Source organism: Ictidomys tridecemlineatus, chromosome 13 (genome assembly GCF_052094955.1).
Source record: "Ictidomys tridecemlineatus isolate mIctTri1 chromosome 13, mIctTri1.hap1, whole genome shotgun sequence".
NCBI classification, from domain to species: domain Eukaryota; kingdom Metazoa; phylum Chordata; class Mammalia; order Rodentia; family Sciuridae; genus Ictidomys; species Ictidomys tridecemlineatus.
In genome coordinates, this window is record NC_135489.1 from 85,168,131 (window position 1) to 85,187,576 (window position 19,446).

The 19,446-nt window shown below is 34.0% G+C and overlaps 1 pseudogene; it reads left to right on the forward strand.

Moving 5' to 3' along the window:
- LOC144370199 (polyamine-transporting ATPase 13A3-like) overlaps window positions 1-16,851 on the forward strand; it is a 29,562-nt pseudogene extending 12,711 nt beyond the window's left edge.
- Window positions 16,852-19,446: the final 2,595 nt, after the last annotated feature.

Below are 19,446 nucleotides of genomic sequence, written 5' to 3' on the forward strand. Positions count from 1 at the left end.
TCTAGTATTTATAATATTTCACAATTTAAGGTTTTTATGTTTGGTACTAGTTCTGTGTGTGCTTTCATTTAATTTAATAATTTGTGATTTTTTTTAAATAGGAGAAAGTGTTCCAGTGACAAAGACTAATTTGCCAAATCCTTCAGTGGATATAAAAGGAATGGGTGAGGAAATATATAGTCCAGAAACACATAAATGACACACTTTGTTTTGTGGGACGACTGTTATTCAGACTCGTTTCTACACTGGAGAGCTGGTCAAAGCCATAGTAGTTCGAACAGGTAGAAAATACATCTCTTGTATATTTTAGCATGTTTGATACCTGTTGAATGTTTAAAAAGATATTCTGTTCTGAGAGATAATTGTTATTTCTGTATAGAAAATGTAAGTAATTTTAATTTCTTTCTTTCTTTTTTTTTTCGTGGGGGAAAGGATTTAGTACTTCCAAAGGACAGCTTGTTTGTGCCATATTGTATCCCAAACCAACTGATTTTAAACTCTACAGAGATGCCTACTTGTTTCTGCTGTGTCTTGTGGCAGTGGCTGGCATTAGGTTCATCTACACGATTATCAATAGCATTTTAAATGAGGTATGTATGAGGGCTCTTACTAGGATTGATCCTTAACTATTTACCTCATGTGACTCTTGAGAATTTTGAAATGTGACTAGTAAGACTGAGAAACTAAAATTTTAAGCTAATTTTAAGAAGACATATGAACCTAATAGTTATTGTATTACAAAGAACAAATATAGGATATTTCTGTCATAGCATTCAGGGGTTTTTGTTTTTTTCTTTCTTTCTTTCTTTCTTTTTTTTTTTTTTTGATGACTCTGGGTTAGATGGGCTTTTACTTGCCATTTTTTTTTTGAGCGGGGAGGCGCTAGGGATTGAATACAGGGCTTTGTGCTATGTAAAGCAAACACTCTACCAAATGAACTATATCCCCAGTCCCTCTTGCCTATTTGTGACTTTAAAAAAGGAAAAAGAAAAAAAAACCACATAAACCAAAAACTTTATTTTTTATCTTTGGGATACAATATACAGAATAAATTTATTTTTTGAACATTTAATTGAAAGGACCTTGTAAGATCTCTTTTTTTTCCCTGGTGGAGACTGGGTCAGTATGGCGCTTACCGGATGAACTGTATCTGGCAGAGTTTGTTGAACTTGTTTTAGAAGTGTGCCTTGTGAAAAATGTAGGACTATAAATATATAACTGTCAGAAGTTTCCTGTAGCTGGGATTTTACAGTTTTCTTGACCATTCATTGAGTTTCTATTTTGTAGAATCTCTGAAGGAAAAAAATTAGATATCATAATAGATGTGTATATGTATGTATAAGTATACATATATACACTTGTAGCTACACACATGCTTGTATATCAAATTAAAAATGTTTACAGACTTATTGAATAAATATCCACATTAATTTAGTAAATATTTAATATGGGGTTTGACATTTAGTTTTTGTTTCATTTGTAGGAAGAAGTTGGGGTAATAATTATAGAGTCTCTTGATACATTACAATTACTGTGCCACCTGCACTTCCTGCTGCAATGACTGCTGGTATTGTGTATGCTCAGAGAAGACTGAAAAATGTTGGTATTTTCTGTATCAGTCCCCAACAGATAAATATATGTGGACAGCTGAATCTTGTTTGTTTTGACAAGGTTGGTTCAGTTTCATAATTGTTCTCAAAGGTTACTGGGTAGCTTTTAAATATTTAGATTGCTTTCATTTTTTGTCAACAAATTTATAGTCATTTTTTTAATGTTTCTAATTTCCCTCTTTCTCAGTTTGTTTACTTATATATCTTTTAAAAATATTTTTTAGTTTTAGGTTTACACAATTCCCTCCCTCCCTCCCTCCCTCCCTCCCTCCCTTCCTTTATTCCTTCCTTCCTTCCTTCCTTCCTTCCTTCCTTCCTTCCTTCCTTCCTTCCTTCCTTCCTTCCTTCCTTCCTTCCTTCCTTCCTTCCTTCCTTCCTTCCTTCCTTCCTTGATTGAACCCAGCACTGCGCATGCCAGGCGAGTGCGCTATTGCTTGAGCCACATCCCCAGCCCTATACATCTTTTTTATATTTTTTTTATTTTCTCAATTTTTAAAGCTTTGGGATGTTACTTATTTGCTCAAATCTGCAATTGATTAAGTGCATCCAGTATTATGCCTTGTTCTGTGGTAATAAGTAAGCTGGGCACAGTGGCATGCACTTTTAGTTCCAGTGCTTTGGACAACATCTGAGACAGGGCTCTGCTAAGTCCACAGGTTTGAGGTCAGCTTTGGCAACATAGCAAGAACCTGTCTCAAACAAAAATAATAATAAAAAAGGTTCAAATATAGTAGCAATAAGTGTAAAAATTATGTGAACTTTGTATTTTTAGGTAGTCTTAATTTAACAGAATAGGCTCCATAGACACATTTGCTATGATTTTTTTTATTTGCTCATAAGTATATGTGTTTAATGTTGCTCTAATTTTGAGTACATGTTGCAAAATTATGAAGGTCAGAAATTTTATGAAAATAACAAATTGTGTACTTTTGTGAGATATGTTTTCCCTTAATGTTTCTCTCTCTATTTTTTTGGTACCAGGGATTGAACCCAGTGGCACTTAACTACCAAACTACATTCCTAGCCCTTATTTACTTATATATTATATTTTATTATACACATGCATTTATTATATTTGGAGACAGGCTTCAGTAAGTTTCTGAGGCTAACTTTGAACTTGTGATCCCAATCCTCCCGCCTCAGCCTACCTAGCTGCTAGGATTACAGGTGTGTGCCACCATGCGTGGCCTATTTCTCCTCTTGAAGGGAAGTTAGGTATTGCTGAAAGATTAAACTAGAAAACCTTTCTTCAAACTGTTCTAGGTAACTGATAAAAGAATTTTATTTTTTGATCACTTTGTTTTCAAACATGAGAAATGTATGTTTTACTTAACACCAAAAAACCCCAAATAACCCAATCAATAAATGGGCAAAGGAACTGAGCAGGCACGTCACAGAAAGAAGAAACATGATTAGTCAACAAATATATGAAAAAATATCTAACCTCTCTAACAGAGAAATGCAAATTAAAACTACATTGGGATTCTATCTCATTCTAGTCAGGCAATTATCAAGAATGCAACTAACAATAAATGCTGGCAAGGATGTGGGGAAAAGGTACATTCATACATTGCTGGTGAGACTGCAGATTGGTGCAACCACTCTGGAAAGCAGTATGGACAGTCCTCAGAAAACTTGGAATGAAACCACTATTTGACTCAGTTATCCCAATCCTCACTTTATACCCAAAGGCCTTAAAATCAGCACACTACAGTGATGCTGCCACATCGTGTACCTCAATTCACAATAGCTGAACTATGGAATCAGCCTAGGTGCCCTTCAACAGATGAATGGACAAAGAAAATGTGGTACATTTACATAATCAAATGCTATTCAGCCATAAAAAAATTAAGTTATGGCATTTACTGGTAAATAGATGGAACTGGAGAATATCATGCTAAGTGAAATAAATCAATCTCAAAGAACCAAAGACTGAATGTTTTCTCTTATATGTGGACACTAAATCACATTAAGGTGGGGGAGGGTAGGGAAGAATAGAACTACTTTGGATTAGACAAAGGGGGATGAAGGGAAGGTAGAAGGAATGGGAATAGGAAGTAGAAAGAAATCAGACATTACTTTCCTATGTGCTCATATAAATACATGACCAGTAAATGTAATTCCACATCATGTATAACCAGAAGAATGAGAAGTTAAACTCCTTATGTGTATGATAAGCCAAATATATTCTGCTGTCATCTATAATTAATAAGAACAAATTATGTACTGTATGACTAATGTTATTCTACAACATGTACAATCAGAATAATGAGAAACTATGCTCCATTTATGTATGTTATATAAAAGTGCAAACATGTTTTGTTTGTCATGTATAACTAGAACAAATTTTAAAAATTAAAAAAAGTATGTTTTGAAAAAAATTAAAAGGTTATATACTCCCATCACTTTTATTTATCTCTTCAAAAAATTTGTTTATGGTGTGTGTGTGTGTGTGTGTGTGTGTGTGTGTGTATGTGTGTGTAAGAGTGCTGGGGATTAAAACCTAGGAGCTCACAAGCATATATAAGTACATGCTCTACCATTGAGCTGTACCACAGCTCTTGGAATCTTTTGTGTTAAGGAAGTTAGTTAATAGATGCAAAAGTGGAGAAAAGATACAGGTATAATAAGCTCTCATCTACTTATTAAGAGTTATCAGCATTTTGTCTCTTACCCCACCCATTCTCTCTTTGTGAAGGAGGCAGCATCAGACATTGTAACATAACATCTACACCAGTAATTACCTTCATATGTCTGGAAATAAGATGCTTATAAAAAAAGTCATTACCACACCACCTCTATCACACTTTTAAAGTTTAACAGTTCTTAAGTTTTGTCTAATATCCATTTATATTCAGATTTCATTGCCTATCTCAAAAATGTCTCATATTTAAAGGTGGGATTTTTGTATTACATTGGTTACATAACTAATCTTTGCCTTTCTTTCTCCCTCAACCTTAATCATTTTGTTGAAGAAACCAGGTCATTACATCTGGACTTAACTTCTTCCCCCAATACCATTTAACTTACTTCTCTGGACTCCCTATACCCTAAGCCATCTCAGCATTATAGGTATTGTTTACTGACTAATACATTGATTGGTGCATTCTTTTTATAATATAAGCACATAAACATACGACTGTTCAGATATGTCCACTTCACTCCTACATGGTAGGGCCATATAGTAACTACTGTTCTGAACCTTGCTTCCTATTTTAACCCTTTGTTCTAGAGACATTCTCTGTTAGTAATTGGTGATCTTTCTTGTTCTTTTCTTTCAGATTCTTTATAGTACTCCATTGTGTATATGTAGCATAGTTTTTAATGATATGTGTGTGCATTTTCTTATTTCTTGAGGTATAATAGTTACTTTGTGCATATGTGCTCTTTTTATTTTAGACTGGAACGCTTACTGAAGACGGTTTAGATCTCTGGGGGATTCAACGAGTAGAGAATGCCCGGTAAATATCAGCTGGATTTGATAGTTTATTAGTTAATTTTTCATATTTTAGCACATGCAGCATTCAATTATATAACAAATAAAATGAGACAAATGCATAACTACTGCCAAACTGAACAGTTATCATTTTGCCATATTTACTTTAGATCTTTACTTTTATTGTTGGGGGGTTGGTATAAGGGATTGAACCCAGGGGTACTCAATCAGTGAGCCATAATCCTAGCCTGTTTTATTTAGAGAAAGGGTCTAGCTGAGTTAAGGGCCTTGCTAACTTGCTGAGGCTGTCTTTGAACTTGTGATCCTCCTGCCTCAGCCTCCTTAGCCAATGGGGACTATAGGCATGCACCACTGTGCCTGGCTATATTTACTTTTAAAAGATTAAAATATTAAAGAAATTGTGTAGAAATTAGAGTCCCACTCTCCCTTTCCCTGTTGCTATTACCATTCTTAAATTATTTTTATTTTTGTATATTTTATATTTTTATTACCTACATAATCTGAATAAACATGCATGAGTGGAATGTTGTGTTTTTGCAGCTTATTCTGCCTTTCAGATTGTTTTTAATATTTATTCATGTTGATATGTAGATCTAATTTATTAATTTGAATAAAATTATTCTGATGTATAATTTAACATAATGTCTGTTCTACTAAGACAATATCATTTTTTCTCCTTGCACTTTAACCATAATACTACAATTAAATTTCTTGGACACAGCTTGTGACATGTGACTGAGTCTACATAAGCAGATCCTTGTAGGTGGTAGCCTGGATTTGGCTTCAGCTGTGCTACCAGATGTTGCCTGTTCTCTGCCTGGTGATGGTAGTTCTTATTTACACTCTCCCTCAATAAAGAAGATTACACTCTCCCCATTGCTGCATATCCTTGCTTAAATTTAGTTTTGTTGGACTTGTAATTTTAGCTGAATGAACAGATATGAAATGGATATTTATTATTACTTTATTTACATTCTTCTCATTACTTACAAAGTTAAGCATCTTCATATTTTGGGGGAGGAGAGTCATTTGTCATTCTCTCTGTTACCTATTTATAACTTTTTGTGTGGTTATTCTTTTCCTTATTGTTAGAAGTCATTTGTATTTTCTGGGTTTTATATTAAATTGTTTTAGTACTGTGCATTGCACATTCCCTTAGGCTCATCTATTTACTTTTTTTTTGAAGCTCAGAAGTTCTAGTACTATAGTTGTGCTTATATCATTTTTTAATCCCCTTAGATATCTTCGAGATTTGGGTTTATATATTTTGACAGACTGTATTATTTGGTTATGTAATTTTAAGAGTTGTATCTTCTTGCTTGTTTATCTCAGTAACACATATTACCTTAAATTCTATTTCGTTTAATATTTATGTAGCTACACACAGCTTTCTTTTGCCTAACACTTGCCTAAAATATCTTTCTCCATCTGTTTGCTTTTCAGTCATTGTGTTTGATGTACTTATTGTTATCCATTTACATATAAATATATTTAGATATATTTGAAATTATTTCTACTATCCTTCATCCCAAATTATATGCATATTTTTTAAATTTTCTCCTATTTCACTGTCTCTCTCATTTTCTTGGAATTTATGCATCCTTATCTTTACTGCTGGTTCTTAATTTCTTTTTTCATTTCTGCCTTCTGAAAACCCAGACAATAGATTACTTTTATCCTGCTTATTCCTCTCCTTTCTTAAGTATATTTATTACATAGTGTTTTATGATTTTGATTTTATAAAGTCTGCATGTTTAGATTTGCCATTGAAAAAAGTTTCATTCCTCTGGATTAAGTTATCATTTTATGCAACTACATTCGTGGATTTTATTTCATTGTCACTCTTGAATGATTGTATAACTATGCAGGTATCTAGGTTGTCATTTCTATTTTCTCATCATTTTGAAGGTGTTACTTCATTTCTCCTGACACTTTTGTTTTGTATGTGGCTATAGCTTTGTTTCCTATTTCTGTATTATATTAAAATCCAAGTCCTTGGAGTATAGAGATGGCTTCCTCTCCTCCCTCACGGGCCACAGCATCAGCTCATGTGCACAACCTTCCGCTTTTCCTTTCCCTCTTTTTCTGGCACTTGGAACACTTCCCTTTCTTAGGAGATCAGTTTTGGATTTAAAAGTTTGTCTCTCTTTCTCCAGCCCCTGCCCTGGGGCTCAAACTCATGTATCCCCAACCCTTTATATTTTTTTTAAATTTTGAGTCAGGGTCTCACTAAGTTACTTAGGCTGGCTTTGAACTTGCAGTTGTCCTGCCTCAGCCTCCTGAGTCACTGGGATTACAGATGTGTTCCACTATGCCCAGCTTGAATTTAAAAGGGTTTTGTTTTTGTTTTGTTTTTTTAAGTGAAGTCTTGCTGTGTTGACCAGGCTGATCTCAGATTTGTGATCCTGCTGCCTGAGCTTCTCAAGTAGCTGAGATTATAGGCATGTGCCACCCTACCTGACTTGAAAGTAATACAAAACTGAAATTGCCTGTTAGAATATTGTCTTGAGTCTAGGGATTTATGAACCTAATTCAGTGTATTTTCTGTTTAGATTTCTTTTACCAGAAGAAAATGTTTGCAGTGAAATGTTGGTAAAATCTCAGTTTGTTGCTTGTATGGCTGGCTACCTGTCATTCACTTACAAAAATTGAAGGAATGCTTTCTGGTGATCCACTTGATTGAAAAATGTTTGAAGCCATTGGATGGGTAAGTTCAACATTTTAAAATATAAGTAACTTCAAAAAATTATATTAAAATTAAATTACTCTACAGTAGGATTATTTCTGTTGGTAGTTTTGATAACAGTCTATCTTAAAACTGTAAAAAAGAATCAACTATGAAATTTCTAATGATGGAGAAATATTTCTAATTGAATGAAAAGTATCTGTTTCAGCTGAATTAACACATTTAAATACCTTTAATAGAGGCTGATCACTTAGGCTGTGTTTAATGTTTATAAAGTAATTCAGGTATCTGTAGCTGGTGCAAGTATGTTAGAAGTCAATAAGGAGGACCTTAAATGAGTCAGTAGGATGACTTCAGACCTCAATTTCTTGGCATTTTTAAGTTTCCTTCTGTTTTGCCACTGGTAATTTTAATTTGTAAGTGCTTATGGTTGTTACACTTTGAAAGCATTCACTTCTTGTTTTTTTTTTTTTTTGGGGGGGGACTGTGGATTGAACCCAGGGGGTGTTTAATTAACCACAGTCTTGCTAAGGTGCTAAGTAAGGGTCTTGCTAAGTTGTTGAGGCTGGCTTTGAAGCCTCCAAGTTGCTGGGATTATAGTCGTGTACCACTGCATTCAGCTACAGCATCCACTTATTTATAGGTGCAATAATAGTATTTTAAAGATCCTTTCTAGCTTTTGAGTTATTCATTTTGTCTGGGAACATTTCCCCTGTTCCCCTTTTGTTTGTTTTTGGTTTTTATTATTCAACTGGATGTTACTTTGCTATTCAAGTTTGAAGGTCTGATTTGATAATTCTGGGCAGTTGCAGTCAGATTTTTATTTTTGCCCATATGTCTCTTTTAAATCAGTTTTTATTAATCAGTATTTAAGTTTGCCTTTTGTTTACTATTTGAAATCTGCTCCAGCCCCTTCTTTGTTTTCTTTTTGTTGTTTTTGTAATTTGTTAACATTTTGAAAGAGAGGGAGGTGGATGATACATACTCTGTCTGCCATCTTTGAAAGTTCACAGTAAGTACTCTTCATATTTAATTCCTGAAGAGGTGCCTCACTTTATTTATAGAGAGAGAAGCAAAATGGGATGATTTATCTTTTTTGTTCTTTAATGCTTTTCTCCAGTAAATGGGTTTTCAATAGATTTAGTGTTCAATGTTTGATCTTTTGAAAAAATTGTATAAACAAGTAAATTCACATAATAACAGTTTTGTAGACCCTGAGATGTTTTGATCCTTGACTTGATAAGATCTTATATATCAGTTGATGGTTTCATATAACCAGGCACGAATGATCCTTGTAATTAATGTCATAAAAGTTACATCCCAATTCCAGAGACTTTAACATGTAGAGAGAAATAGAATTATATAAGATTGGTTAATTGGTCACAATTTTCTTCATTTTTTTACTGATAAATCACTTCAGTTATAGTCAAATTAGTGTGTTGTTTCTCTTGAAAACAAGTTTAATATAGGGTTTTGTTTGAGTTAATTTATTTATTTGATGTTGGGGATCAAATCCAGGGTCTTGAGCATAGTAGGCACATATTCTACCATTGAACTATATACCCCCATTTGAATTTTTTTTTAACCAAGGAAAATGTTTTTAAAGTAAAATTTCAAGGGATTAAGGTAGTATAGCCTAACAAGAAATGTTCATACTAAAACTCTAAACTCATATTTTGGTGCCTTAGTCTGTTCTGTACCTGTTCTATTAACTATATCTGTGAGCTCCATATACTGTGGAATCTTCTCCTGTTGGAGGAAAGGAGTCCTTAGGAGCCGCAAGAACTCTGTTTTCACAGAGCTATTACCTAAATCCAGTAGGTTATAGGAGCAAAATGAGAGATGTTTTTCTCATTTCTTTTCTCAACTTTAAACCTCATGTATCCCTTATATCATGTGTTGCTAGGTATCCAATTAGTTCTCTTTGTATTTTGTTTTACTTATGTGAGATAGCAGTTTTTTTTAATTGACTGAAAATGGCCATTAATTCCATTTAAAAATGTATTCAATGAACTGAATTTTATGAAGTGATATAGTGAATTGCCACAGTCTGGCTGGGCACAAAATCACGAGCCACTCACAGCTTTGTAGATTCAAACAGCAATTCTTTATTCCCAAACTAACACTGGCCCTCTACAAACACGTTCTGGGGAAATCCACGTTCTTCTCCAAAATTCATGTACTCCATCAGGCTTTGAATCCCAAATACTTTCTGAATCCCAGGAGAACTCAAGGGGAACTCAAGGATCGGGCGTGCCTGAGGCAGCAGGATACGCCTGATTCCCGCAGGGTACACCTTAAACCTGGAACCGCCCTAAACCCAAGGAGCAGGATACTCCCTAAAACCTGATCCGCCCTAAACCCGGACCCGCCCTGGTTCTTGAGCAAGGTCACCTTACTCAAGCATACATGCAATGTCACTGCAAATGATCTAAGACAAGTCCATTTCCACAATGGAGAGTCCATCCTCTAAGCAACATGGGGTACGCTGGCAAGGAAATTTCGATGTATCATTCCTTCTTGGCAATGGCTCTCAGCAGTGAATATTTTCCTTCCAGATTCTGGAAGAAGCAATAGAAGAAGAAACAGCACTTCATAATCGAATTATGCCCACTGTGGTTGGTCCTCCTAAACAGCTGCTTCCTGAATCTACACCTGCAGGAAACCAAGAAATGATGTGAAATTGCTTAATGCTGGATAGTACTATTTATTGATGCATCCTTAATGTTTAATTGTGATTTTGAAATATTGCTAGAAGAGGGAGTCAGATGTCTTTCTCCTATGCAGACGTCTATGTTTTAGTTCATTTATCAAACTATACCTTTGGTGTGCTATGTGCATTCTTTATAAAATGTTGAGATTTAATTCTCATGCCATTACTTTTCTTTCCTGTATAGTGAGCAGCTTTTAGTGTCTTATGACTTACATACATGATCATTAATCCTTTAAAATTACATCTGTATACTTAGAATTTCATGAAAAGAATATTTAAGTAATTCCTTAATGAGAAAAATCTTTAAGTGATTTTTTAAATTTTCCCTTGTAGCATTTAATGTTTTAATATTTCTAGAGTACTAGAATATTTGAAAATTTTCAAGAACATAATGGTAGAGAAGGAATATCAAGTCTTGACTTTCAAATAATGAGGGATCCTTGATACTCTCCCAATGTTTGTGGATGCTTAAAGTTTTTTCTAACTTGACTACATTGATTGACTTAATCTGTACTCTTTTCTTTTAGTTTTAGGAACTGTTTGAACTTCCAGTAAGTGAAGAACATTTATTTGTTACCTAAATGCATTTGTTTTTATTGTTAAAGAATAATAAATGCTTTGTGCATCTTTTGAAATTATATAGGCTATTTATGAGATAGGAATTGTTTGCCAGTTCCCATTTTCTTCTGCTTTGCAACGTATGAGTGTGGTTGCAAGGGTGCTAGGGGATAAGAAAATGGATGCCTACATGAAAGGAGCCCCCGAGGTCATTGCCAGTCTTTGTAAACCAGAAACCGGTAAGGAAATAACTAGGATTTGGATAAAATTCTGGTATTTCTGTAAGCTGGTATTAGTAGTGTTAACTGTGAAATTTACTTTTTCTTTTAAAAGTTCCTATTGATTTTGAGGAAGTTTTAGAAGATTATACTAAACAAGGCTTTCGTGTGATTGCTCTTGCACATTGAAATTTGGAGTCAAAACTGACATGGCATAAAGTACAGAATATTAGTAGGTAAGGTTGGACAGCTGTCCCTACAGTTTTCTCAGTAATGCATCATATGTGTTTATATGTCAGTAAATACACATCTTTATTGAATGTATGCAAGTATATGCACATGTGCATTTATAATGCAATATGGTTTGAGACAATTGAGGTAAAAGTACATTTTTTCCAATATCTAATTTCCTTTTATTTTTAAAATTAAATATTTATTTTAATAAACTTCCTTTTTTTTCTTTTCTTTCTGTATTTTTATGTGGTGCTGAGGATCAAACCCAGTTCCTCATACATGCTAGCCAGGTGCTCTACTGCCAAGCCACAATCCCAGCCTCTAATTTCCTTTTTATTTAATATTGACTTTTTGCCTATACTATTATAACATTGTATGTTTTTCCTTAAAAGTGATTGAAACTAGTTTAAATTTGTTAAGTATCAAGTGTTTACTATGTGTCAGGCATGTTCTTGAAACATTGAGCAATTCTACAGAAGTTTTTTCTTCCCAGATGATCTTGTTTTGCCTAGTGTTTGGATCTAAACACTAATTTGGTAAAAAGTGTCATGAGTCACAGTACCCAATACCGTTTCTCCACCCCATTTATCTCTGCCTTTGGTCAAATGGCTTTACCAACATCACATTTCTTTCTATATATAAATATGGGTTTCCCCCATATTTAGGTTACATAAGTGTATACTCAGCTCCTTTACTATTGAATTTTTATGTAGACAAATTACTTAGCTAATTGCAAGTCTGAAATTCTAGTTGCTAACTTTAAGTCCCCTTTCCCTATTGAAAAACATTTCTATGGTATGATTTTGCTACTTTTTGCCCATGAGCAGTGTCACATGCCTTTAATCCTAGTGACTTAGGAGGCTGAGGCAGGAGGATTACAAGTTCAAAGCCAGCCACAGCAACTTAGGGAGGCCCTAAGCAACTTAGTGACTCTGTCTCAATAAATAAAAAGGGCTGGGAATGTGGCTCAGAGGGTAAGCACCCCTGGGTTCAATGTTTAATACCCCCCACAAAAAAAGAATTGTTACTTTTATTATAACTGGTTAAAACCTACCCCTTGAAGATAGAGTTTTTGTTTAGGAACCTTATAGTGTGCCTAATAGTTTGCAAACAGAAAGAAATGTTCATTGGTTGTCCTGGTAATCTGTATATTTGGGGGTATTCTAAGCATATGTTGGTTTTCCTGGTAGTTCCATGTATTTGGGGGTATTCTAAGCATGTGTTTTTAAACAAAACAACTTCTACCTTGTGATCTGATGCGCATGCATAGGCAGGAACCACAGATGTATCATACCTCCTAATTCCTGCAAAGGGCACATTTGTCTCTTGTTATTTCTTTATTACTTCACCTTTTGCTGTTTTCCTCTTATAGATTAATTGGTGAATTAGCTGTAGTTCACTAGCTTTTCATGTTTCACAGAGCCTTCCAAGCCTGTCAATAGGTTGTTTCTTTTGCCCAGAATGTTCTATCCCTCCCTCTCAACTGTCTCTTTCTATTTCCTTTATTCTTCATCCTTTAGTCACCAAGACCTCTGTTTTTGCATTCTGCCTTACAGAAATAAGCCTTTCTCATAGCTTAATCTTTTATATCTTGAACAGTACAGTCTATTAGAGGTCATGATTTCCTTAACTTGTATTATTCACAGGTGAGTTAGGAAACCAACTGAAGCCAGGAAATAGAACCTTATAGGAAACCTGGTACTGTTGACCGAATAGTTTCACATTGGTACAACTTCATACTTAAGACAATATCAGGCTTCAAAGCTTTTTCTCCTTCCTTTACTACAGAGTGTCTTTCACTTTGTTTTCTATCTGTTCTTTAATATCTTTACTATTTATTGATATAGCATTTAGGTTGCATAAGTGTATACTCAGCTCCTTTACTATTGAAATTTTATGTAGAGGAATTACTTAGCTAATTGCAAGTCTGAAATTCTAGTTGCTAACTTTAAGTCCCCTTTCCCTATTGAAAAACATTTCTATGGTATGATTTTGGTAGGATGAAATTTCTTGAGAATGTGACTGTCATTGAACAGACTTCATTCTTCATTATAACTCTGAAGTACACATTATTTTTACATATTTCTCTAGTTACATGTCATTTCCCTCATTAAGTGTCTTAAAAGTAGTCATCATTTATGCCTTTTTGTCTTTCACCTCCCAGTGATTGGCATACTTGTGACTAGCATAGTGCTGGTGCATTCAGCTATCTGAAGACTAGCATCTTGATAACTGTATTGTTTATCAGTATTCTAAAAGGCTCATCTCTGGATCTTGAATAGATCTAATTGTTGTACTTCTAATGGTTCTTAAACTTTCTAGGATTAAGAATTCTATTTCTTAGAAATTTTATAGTATTGAGACATAATAATGAAAATAATATCAAATGTGCTTGTGGTACAGTTTTTATTTTTCCTTTTTTCTCTTGACATTTAAATTAGGTTATATTTTATGAAGGACAGTAAAGAATATATTTATGCTTATATTTGGATAGGATATAAAATGATCATTCCTAGACTAGTATTCCTAGTGCTAGAATAGATTATTTTTTCACAAAGATATAGATTTCCAAATGTTCCTTGTTTTTCATGTTTAAAAGTGTGGAATTTTATTTCAATATTTCAAAAGTATAGTTCTTGGAAATTGTTTTCCAGGTTTAAATTTTTTTGAAATATTGAACTTAGATGCACACATGATTTATTCAGCATATAAAATGTTTTACTTTATAATTTATAGATTTTAAAATGTTTTATAAACATAAAGAGAACAACATTGTTCTCTTGACTAAACCATTATGTGTTAACACTTTTTTTCTTGCAGAGATGCCATTGAAAACAACATGGATTTTATGGGATTAATTATAATGCAAAACAAATTAAAGTAAGAAACCCCTGCAGTACTTGAAGATTTGCATAAAGCCAACATTCGCACTGTCATGGTCACAGGTTAGACTTTATAAAAGAACACAGAAGAAAATTGAATGTGGCTATAAAGTCCAAGTTATGTAATACTGAGGATAAGTTAGTTATTAAAGTATATCTTGTAGTGCTCCATCCTACATTGTCCTGCTTCAGCTCTGAATATCTTTCCAAGGTTTAAGATAATCTTGGTGTACTCTTCTTGAGGTCTTGCAAATTCTGTTTATAAAAATTCTGATAAAATAATTAAGAAAACTATAAAATTTCCAACTTTCCTTTTTATTATTTCTTTAAATCATATATTTGTATAGCACGTAACATACTTTGCTGTATATTAGTTACTTGTAAATTAGTTTGTTAATTAGTTACTTTCTCTAGAATATAAAATTATTGAGAATTAAGAGCACGTTTTATCCATTTGAGCTCCTTTACAATTTTCAGACCTGCAAGGTATATAGAAAATTATTAATAGATACTTGTTAGAATTAGATTTATATACATAGGTGTGTGTGTGCACATATATAAAATATTATCCTTACTTGAATTCATAATGACTTTCGAGGTTCATTTTGCTTTTTTGACACAATATTTGATTTTCTTTGGTGTTTTTATACTGTTGAAAATGTTACATAATTTCTATTCTTTAGCTGTGTGAAATTGTACCAGCGCTTTTCATAGTAAATAATCAGGTTTAAATTACCTTACTTTTTGGCATTTGTGTGATCAGTAAGACTTTTTGAGAAAAAACCTGAGTACATTTTTGTCTTTAACTCCCAAAATCTAATCGCACACTTCTTACTGCATGGCTTAAGATAACTAAATCTATTGGTGTTCTGAAAATTCTTAATTCTAATGTCTCCTTCAAGGCATTTTACAATCTGTGTCTCCTTCTCCTTCACCATGACAGAATGTGACTATTTCTCAAGGGCCACAGGAAGATACTCTAGGAGGTAGTCTATAGAAAATGGAGAAAGATATTTAACTCTTCATTTCTGGTAGCAGTGGTATCCCCAAACCTTCGCCTACTTCTCCTGTCCTTGCTTCTCTTCAGTTCTTTCCTTCTCATGACGGAGAAGTTCTTTTTTACTTCTTATTACATCTATTCCTATTACCTGTCTTAACTTTTTGTTTTGTGTAATCTTGATTTTCTATCTCATCTTTTTCTGTGATACCACCCTAGTATTCTTCCTCCTAGGATATTTCAGTGTTTATTGTGCATCTGTTGTATATTTTGCACTGTGTTGTTTGTTATGGGACACAAATACTGTCTGGAAAAGATTGTATTTGTATTTAGAAGTTGTGAGCAAGATTTTAGCATATATGTACTTTGCATCATTTGAGGCTTCCTTAATAAGTGTGCCAATTGATTTGCTTATTTTAAAATTTCCAAGGATAGCTGGGCACAGTGGCACATGTCTATAATCCCAACAACTCTAGAGGCTAAAACAGAAGGATTGCAAATTCAAGGCCAGCCTCAGAAAGTTAATGAGTCCCTCAGCAATTTAGCCAGACCTGTGTCAAAATTAAAAATAAATAAATAAAAGACTCCCAAGGATCAAGGATGTAATCCTCATTCTTCCCAGCCCAGTCATAGCAACTCCATTTGGTTCTCAGAAAATACTTGTTTGATACACATTCATGTTGTAATTTTAATCTTAATACATTGAAAATATTTTGAAAAATAGGTGACAACATGTTGACTGCTGTCTCTGTGGCCAGAGACTGTGGAATGATTCTGCATCAAGATAATATTATTATTGCTGAAGCATTACCTCCAAAGGATGGGAAAGTTGCCAACATAAATTGGCATTATGCGGACTCACTAACACAGTGCAGTAATTCATCAGCAATTGACTCTGAGGTTACGTCAAAATTCTCTTTTGAAAACTTGTTTATTTGAATTTAGTCTGGAAAAAGAAAAATGGTGTATTAAAACAAAACAGAACAACAACAACAAACAAAATCTAAATGAAAACAGAAACCTCAACTAACTTCCCAAAGATTCATTAGGACTGAGGAATCTCATTTTTCTTTTCTTTGAGTAAATGTTAAAGTCTTAGTGTCTTATATGAAATATATGGAATAATTTAGTTTTGGAGGAATTACATTTAACATAAGATTATGTTATTTGGTTTGGCTGTGTAAGTATTGTTCTGGATGTTTCATATACAGGCTATTCCAATTAAGTTGGTTCATGATAGCTTAGAAGATCTTCAATTGACTCGTTATCATTTTGCAATGAATGGAAAATCATTTTCAGTGATATTGGAGCATTTTTAAGACCTTGTTCCTAAGGTAAGTGATAGAAGTTTATGGACATGTTCATGATTATATTGTGAACAATATTTTTAATAAATTTTAATTTTTTCCAGTTGATGTTGCATGGCACTGTGTTTGCACGTATGGCACCTGATCAGAAGACACAATTGGTAGAAGCATTGCAAAATGTAGAGTAAGTATTGGTGGATTTGATGTTTTGGAATTTTTAAAATGGAACTTGTGGGTTTTTGTTTTTTTTCAATAATGTTTATTACAAAACAGGTTGAGCATTTTTAATCCAAAACTTCAAAACTGAAATGCTTTTTGAGGGTTCAGTAAAATTTGGAACATCTCAGATTTTGTGTTTTCAGATGAGGAATGCTCAACTGTTAAAATAATCTAAGCAGATATACCAAAATCTGAAAAACCTTGAAATCTGAAACACTTCTTATCCCAAGCATTTCAGATAAGGTATATTCAACCTTTGTATGTATATGTACTTACACACAAATAAATAAATGTCACCTGTAATACAAATCGAAAGCTTAATTTTGCTGGATACAAGATTCTTGGTTGGCACCTATGTTCTTTCATAGCTTGATATATGGTGTTCCAGGATCTTCTAGCTTTCAGTGTCTGTGTTGAAAAACTAGTTTTCCCATTTATATAATCTGATTTCTTTCTCTCATGGCTTTTAAAATTCTCTTTTTATTCTGTATATTGGGCATTTTTAATTTTTTTGTTCTAATATGGTCTCAATGCCTTTATTTGTTTTTATGTGGTGGTTGGATCAAACCCAGTGCCTACACTTGTGAAGTAAGTGCTCTACCACTGAGTGACAACTCCAGCCCAAGGGCATTTTTATTATAATGTGTCTTTGTGTGGATCTGTTGTAATTATGTACATTTGGCATCCTGTAGGCTTCTTGAATTTTGGTTTTCAATTCATTCTTCATGTTTGGAATTTTTTCTGATATTATTTCATTGAATAGATTGTTCATTCCTTAAGTTTGGACCTCTATGCCTTCCTCTATCCCCAAAACTCTTAAATTTGGTCTTTTTATGCTATCCCATATTTCTTGAATGTTCTGCTCATGTTTTTTTTTACCATTATCACTGTGTGGTATAAGTTCTTTTCAATATTATATATTGTATCTTTATTGTTTGATGTTGTATTTTCCAAGTGGTCTACTCTGTTGGTGAGGCTTTCATTTGAGCTTTTAATTTTGTTTATTGTTTCTTTCTTTTAAATGATTTCTGTTTGCTTTTTTTAGAAACTCTGGTGAGGTGATCTTTTGCTTCCTGTATATGTTTATGTAACTTCTTGTCAAAGTGTTCTTTTACTGCTTGTTTTTTCTCTCTTATATGTTCCTTGAGTTCACCAAACATTTTTACCATGTACATCCTGGACTCCTTCTCTGTAATTAATTTTACTATCACTGCCAATGATTCTAATGATGTGGTGTCTTGATTTGTTTGGGGCACTTTCTTCACTTGTCTTTTCATGTTGCTCATGTATTTTTTTTCCAGCTCTGTGGGTCTGGGGTGTTATTGTTTTTATCTTATAGGTTTTTAGTGCTCTTGTAGCATTCCAAGATCTCTCCTTTGTGGGGAAGGTCAATGTTAACAGACCCCAATATCAACAATATAACACATATAAACAATTTGTTGTTATTAAGGCATTTACAGTTTAGTCTAAATGTACAGAAATGTTGGATTCAATTATTGTCTAAAATATAATGAGTAGTTTTGTAAAAAGGTTTACAGTTTCTTATTGTGAACAATGAAATAGGGGTGGGGTGTAGGATGTTATGCTGAGGAGGTAGGATGTGAGGATATAGAGTTAATATATCTTAGGTAGTGTGAAAGAAAAATCTAATGAAGAGGGTTAGTAGGAACGGAATATCAGAAAATAATTTAGGATAGACAAGTATGTGGGAAAACAGTAGAATACATAAAACAAACATATGTAATACAGGATGTTAAAATAGTAAAATTTGAAATAAGATAAAAGAAAAGAAAAAAGGGCATATACAACATCTCTATATTATATTATTCATGTGACTCAGTCCTCAAAATTCTATTTTATGCAAAGTTCTTCATTTCACATATGATGGGGCTATGAGGGTCAGAGGATTGAGGGCTAGAAGAAAAAGAGAAAAAAAATTTGAAAAAAAAGCCAGGGTTGTTGCTAGTTTTAGAGATCTGAATCTTTCCTGCTTCTCTTGTCATCCAATAGTTGGGGTTGTCTGTTGTAAGACGGTGTCTCTGCCCTCAGGATTGTGGAGGTAACCAGGGTGGGAAGACTGGCCTGGTGTAGGGTGCCTGCAAGCAGGGAGTGACACCTGCCAGTCCCTGAAGGGAGACTGCACCTCACAGGTCTCTTTTTGGGACCACTCCTATGACTTGTGCACCTGGTACTATCTCCCTAGCTTGCCTGGAGATTTTCTAGTTCCTAATCTCTCTGTTGGGTTCCAAACTTTAGCCCCATCTCCCTCTCCCTTAGCAATTTCCAATTGCACAACCTCTCACACCACAGCTCACACCAGGTGGGTGATGCCCTGGTCATACTGCACAGCTATCAAACTGAGAGTTGTTTTGTGTTGGGTATTTACTGTATTGAGTTATCAACACTGAGGAGGGAGGAATTGGAAACCTTGTACCTGGCCAGATGGAGATCTGATCTAGAAGCTGCCCCTACCAAATATGGTGAGACAGATGATCCAAGATGGAGGCAGTCTGCGTCTAGCACTGGGGTGTCTGATGAGGTGGAGGGAGCCGGGTGATGGTGTTG